The sequence below is a fragment of the Littorina saxatilis genome, linkage group LG12 (assembly GCF_037325665.1).
Source record: "Littorina saxatilis isolate snail1 linkage group LG12, US_GU_Lsax_2.0, whole genome shotgun sequence".
Lineage (NCBI taxonomy): Eukaryota > Metazoa > Mollusca > Gastropoda > Littorinimorpha > Littorinidae > Littorina > Littorina saxatilis.
Window position 1 is genome coordinate 45,710,017 of NC_090256.1, and position 6,239 is coordinate 45,716,255.

General features: G+C 37.3%; 1 long non-coding RNA gene across 1 annotated transcript; it reads right to left on the reverse strand.

The window, feature by feature from the left end:
* Window positions 1–3,136: 3,136 nt before the first annotated feature.
* LOC138982060 (uncharacterized) lies at window positions 3,137–6,030 on the reverse strand. The gene is made up of 4 exons (XR_011460772.1): window positions 5,365–6,030; window positions 4,639–4,766; window positions 3,756–3,891; window positions 3,137–3,713 (listed from the first exon to the last, which is right to left on the reverse strand). It is a non-coding gene; the product is annotated as an uncharacterized lncRNA (long non-coding RNA).
* Between the last annotated feature and the right edge of the window lie 209 nt (window positions 6,031–6,239).

Sequence of the window (6,239 nt, forward strand, 5' to 3'; positions counted from 1 at the left end):
GGTTTAAATGTGAAATGTGTGTATAATAATGGGTGTGGGTCTGAAATGAAGTTAGGTAGTAGTTAACATTTGTTTTGAATAATTATTGGTATTTTGACAATGTGGGTAGCATGGAAATGTAAGCATTTGAATGTAAGTCTTAGGTACCATTGTACCCAGGAAGAGAGACCAGAGATAGGAGTAGGTTGCAATAGCTTGTGTGGTCTTTGAGTTTTGTTTTTGGAAAGATATTGTTAAAGAAAAAGAAGACAATTACAGTAATGCAATATTTATTGTGAAAACCAACGATTGTACAAAGAACATGTGAAGCAACATTATGTCTATGATGGTGTGAAGAAAATTAGTTATGATTTATACTATTATTATTTAGACTTGAGACTGACAGTGTTGTGACGAGCGTTGGCTAATGATAACGAGTACATATGGGTGTAGTTGTGGTGTGTGTGTGTTTGTGTTTGCGCGTTGGTTTGGATTATGGGTGTAATTTGTAAAACAGATGTGACAGTAATAATGGAGTTCACATCAGTGAGGTTAGTTTGAAATGGAACACACGCACGTTTTTGAAAAAACAATATGAAATTTTGAACCATGAGATCTTTATTAAATAATAAACTGAACATCAGCAAAACATCAAAGCAATTATTAATAAGGTTTGAAAAGCTTGACTTACTATGTTAAATAGTGGATTGAAGGCTGAAAACGTCATTTACAAATTACATCTGAGATAGGGAGGGCGGGTGGGGGAAGTGCTGAAAATGTGGATGAGAATTAAAAAAAAAAATGCTGAGTGACAACAGGGAGGTTAAAGGCTGCCCTTTTCGTAGCGTTCATTAATTAATTCCTATTGTTTACATGTGCCAATAATGTTATAAAATTGTACCTAAGGGGATATAATAACGATTGGCTGTAGCTTTCGAACACAGAAAAAAATATTTCAGTATTGCAAAGTGGTTTTGATAGTGTCGAATGTAAACAGAACAGTCTCAAAGTGAAAGTGGATGTTTTCCGGAAATTGCGAAGTTAACAAGAATACAGAAAAGCGCGCTTTCCTGCTTAGCACAATACGCTACCGCGCTAATCTGGCGTGTCAATATCACTACGTTTTGGACGTGGAAGGTGAGCGATTTCCTTCACGCGGGGATTGACGACGCTGTACTGTCTGTGTTGACGGTCTAAAAATAGCCCAACCTCTGCTTTGAGACACATGTTTACCGCCCTCAGCTAATTCAAGAAATCACCCCCCCCCTCCTGCTAGGTACACGTGCACTCAAGTTAACCTCTGCTTTGACCTGTGTGCCAAGAGTTAGATGAGAGAGAGAAAGCGAGAGAGAGAGAGAGAGACACACACACACACATAGACAGAGACAGACATAGAAAGACAGAAGCGGAGAGACTCAGAGGGAGACACAGACAAAGACATACATACAGAGAGAGACAGAGACAGAGACAGAGAGAGAGAGAGAAATGTAACTGATCTCGTGAGAACGGTTGAGGCCTTGCAAGGTTTTGACGGCAACAATAATTATTGTAGTTCTCTAAGACTTTATTTCTGTTTGATTTGTAATATGTTGGGAAGACATATTTATCAATTGATCAACAAAATAAAACATAATACAAAACGACACAACATTGTTAAAATCATTATTGGCCAACGTTGAACGTTTACGAAGGCCTCAATCTTCCCGCGCCTTAGACCAAATTAATAGGTGCTTGATTTTGGTATTTTGATTTACATAACATTAAACCTTTTTTGGGGTTCATGGTCATGGCAACAGCCATATTAATATTATATGATGTATAATATTATATTTCAGCATATGTGAATTACATGTCAACATACCAAACTGTCATACATTTTTATTCCTACATTATTCTGATTGATCACAACCAAACCTACTATCATTGGACACATCCAAATGCAAGCGCCTGTTCTTGACAACTTGCCATTGATCTAAAAATATATTTTTAGATCAGTGCAACTTGCTTGGATCTCTTGTTTGGCCTGTAGACCACAGGGTCTGGCTCCCTAAGAAGCCTAGAAAATGAGTTCCGTTGTCTCGAAAAGGGTACAATGATTTGACATCAAATTGTCTCATGACATGGTATGTGTAGTCAGAAACAAAAATGTTCTCACATTTAGTATTGCACATTCTCTGGAAAATTGCAACATAAGAGGGGGGATAATCGCCCAGTGTCAGTCACAAAGAGAAAGCTGTCAAAATCAATTTTTATTCATTTTAAAATATTATTTTTTACAAAAACCTTGTTTGGGGGGGGGGGGGGGGGGGGGCATGTGTTTAGAGTCACACCTCAGGAAGTTTCTTTCACACACACACACACACAAAAAAGTTGTAAAAAATAATTTTTTTTTTTCAAATCAACTTTAAGGTGGCAGTACTACCTGAGATTTTGAAAACAAATCTTTTTTTTCCATAATGTGTTATTTAGATACATAAATGGCTCAATATTGTCATACATTTAGAATTTGTTGTCTTAATTAGTTCCAATACGGTATTTCAACACAGTTGATGTGTCAATTGTGACATTCTCATTTTGACGCGTGAAAAAAGTTTGCGTTTTCCTGTGATTTTTTTTAAAGTATTATAGATACAGTGTTGACATGTTGCACAGTTATGTTTCAAAACATTCTGGCGTTCATTGTGTTTGAATGTCTGAAAAACCAACCACATTGTTGTAGAGCTCTGTGCCGGTAATGATGTTTTTCCATTATTTAATTTGTATACATCAATAAACCAATTTCTGCACACTATGTTTATTTTCCTTAACATTGAATGTATGATTTAATTTGTGATCACAGTTTTACTGAAATTGGATGTTATATACCACCTACATAATGCAACCCCTCCCCAGGTAGTACTGCCCTTCACAACTTAGTTAATCACAGGGATTCTTTAGGCAAAAATAACTCCATTCCTTCAAACAGCGCAATATTCGTTAACTTTTTCTTTCTATACAAAACTTCAGCGCTCTTACGTATTACATTTTGACGAAGCTCACTGAAATATGCCACCAAAAAAAACCCCTAGAGCCTGCCAAAGATCAACTAAAGCTGAACATGTTTCAAACTAGATTATAAAACAATCTAAGCACAAATATTCTTTGTATGACTGTGTGTGTGTGTGTGTGTGAGTGTGTGAAAATATTAAGCTTTTTCTTGAGCGTATGAGTTTGGAGCCATTCCATGGAATGTTTTTTGCACAAAATTATGATGTCCATTGACGTTTCTAAAAGCGTTCAAATGTCCTATTGATGTTGAAGAGCTAGAGGACATTTGTCCTGTATACATGTATGAATTTGTAGGAACATCCCTGATATCATGCTGCAAACTGTACAAAACAGACACTTAAAACTCTTTAAACTATATGATTGACTTTCAAGGGAATATTAATAGAACCTACCATCAAATACTGGCAAATGAAGATAATTGCATTATCCGCAAGTTTAAGCAAAGGCGCGGCGGAACAGTTGACACAAGGTCAAAGCGTGATATGTACCGCAAAGTTTCTCAGCACTCATTGGAATGTGGGGAAGATGCACACACCTACAAAGTTTCTGTTCTATGCACGCTCAGCTCACATAGGATCTTGAAATGAAAAATGTACACATGATCAGCAACGTTTTTGTACACTGCATGTTCAAAGTCAGGAATGAATCAGGGTCTCCCTGAAGACTGGGTCTTGCCACCTGATGACCTGTGTCTGATGACCTGTGTCTGATGACCTGTGTCTGATGACCTGTGCTTTTGCAAAAATGGCCTGGTCAAAAACGAGGACAATGTGTTGCAGTTCCAGTTCCCTTGAAGCCTGAATGTATGGCAAGAACCGTCGATGTGTCTGTTGGACTGCTGACTATCATAGGCAGGTATCGAACCTGTACAACAGACAAAGGAAAACGTACAAGCGGGGTAAAAGAGCATAATTGTGCTTGAAGTAGATAAAAAGAACGACAAGTTTGTTTGTGTGAGTACGTGTAAATGAATGTTTGTTTAAAATAATAACACATTTTGGTTGCTTGTGTTTAAAAAACAATTATAACATTTTATTTGTGTGCCTGTGCTAGGAACAAAGATAAAAGAAACACCTTTAAGGATCCAGTGTTTAAAAAACCCACAAACAGACATGTCCAATAAAGTGGAAGAGTAAAAAAAACAAAAACATTTTAGGTGTACATACATGTTTCTTTTCAGTTATTTTATTAGACAGGTACCCAATCTGTACAACATATTACATAGGAAAACATGCAAGCCGAGAAAACAATCAAATGCTTGAAGCAGAAAAAAAAAGAAAAGTTTGTGTGAGAAAGTGTTAATACATTTTTGGCTGCTTGAAAAATAATAATAATGAAAGTATATTTTGTGTGCCTGTGCTAAGAACAAAGATAAAAGAAACAGTTTATGGTCCCAGTGTTTAAAAAAAAAAAAAAATTACATTTCCAGTAAACTGGTTAGTTACAAAAAACATGTTAGGTTTATACATGTACAGTGGAACCCACATTTATGACCTCCAAAAATCTGACAGCGTGTTAGAAAATGTTAGTGGAAACCAATTCCAATGTATTCGTTACACTGTTACTGTTAGTATATCCTATTTTGTATGGAACACAATTCATCAAACCTACTTTCGACATTGGCGGAATCTGCCATCTTGCACTGCAGCATTGAATCCAGTGCAATTGGGTAAGGTCTGTAGATGCAGCTGAGGAAGCTTTGCAAAGAAGGCAAGTAGGTCAAGTGCCAAGGGGAGGAACTGCAGGAGAAATAATCAGATACATAAATGGTTGAAATGTATAACATCATTATAGGGGGTGTGTACAATGTGTTTCAACTGTTTATCTGTGCAGTTAAAACTCAGATCTATACAAAAACAATGACATGTAAACAGAACAGAACATGTGTGTGCCCAAGCATTAGTTTGTCAATATCTGCATGCATGTACTGCAGTGTAATTGTGTATCCTAATAGGAATTTCTGTCATAATAGTAATGAAAATCTTTGTACCTACAGTCAGAATTCAAAATTACCAAAGTAGGTAATCTTTGTTGCAGTAAAACAACTGTCTAGTTGCATTTCACACTCTGAATTTAACCCATTGAAAAGCACAGTTTATTATCATAACTCATTAGCTGTAGTGTAACCAATACAAGAAAAATGATATTTCAATCACATAGGCCCCTGTATAAACAATAACATGTTGCATCTGCACCTTATTGTACCTCTGCTATATTAATCCTAAACTGTTGTGATGCTATGAAGTGTTAATTAGAAGATTATCAATATCAAACTTAATTTGCTCAGAAATATACACACAACTATTTCAAATGAAATTCAAGCAGGTTTTTACTCACCAACACATCTCGCCATATGTCAGCACAAGTCTCCACTGCATGGTTGCTCAGAAGGTTCAGGCCCTTTCCTTTTATGTGTAACCACAGGCGGAAGGTATCGTTCACTGGACCACCACTATCATAGAAAAACTAGTAGTGTAACATACGCAGGAAGACAGGTGTCTGGGGTCAACACACTGCTGCATTTCGCTTTCTTACGCTTGACCAAGGCAGGAGAGCTTGACACACACTGTGGATCTGAAGGAGTGACAACAACAGCATCACTGGAAGTGTCAATTCGCTGTACATAGTGTTTCTTCGCTCGCTGGAGTCGAACAATACATGTCAGACGCTGGTAGCAGACGACACGATGATAGGTACTCGTTTCAGCTGTTTGTCCATTTGCGACTCGTTCCGTCAATTTTTTGGCTGACAGCCTGTTCTTCACGGTCAAGGTTAATCCACTCAGATGCACATGTCAAAGCTTTTGCCCACGAAACACTTGAAAAGGGGGTCAGTTTTTCGTCAGTGTCTACATTCTGAAAATGTATCGTGCAGTTTGCTGCCATGATGATATGTCCCGCGGAAACAAACACAGCTAAATTCTCATTGGTTAAAAAGCTTTTCACTGCGGACGATTTTCCATGGGGAATAATCGTGGCTTCTGCAGGGAGATAACTGCCTCTTTGCTAAATTAATTCATTAATAAAATCAGTACTAGCGTATACGCAGCTATTAGTGCGTGAACATTGATGAATTCTATTCTTTTAGTAGTTAGGTACCAGGTTCTGCAAAGTTCACATGGTACCCTTCTCCGTATAACCAGCTTGAACGATAGAGTTCTACGCCGTGTAGTCTACTGTAGGTAAAATGTACAATGTATTTTCTGATTTGTG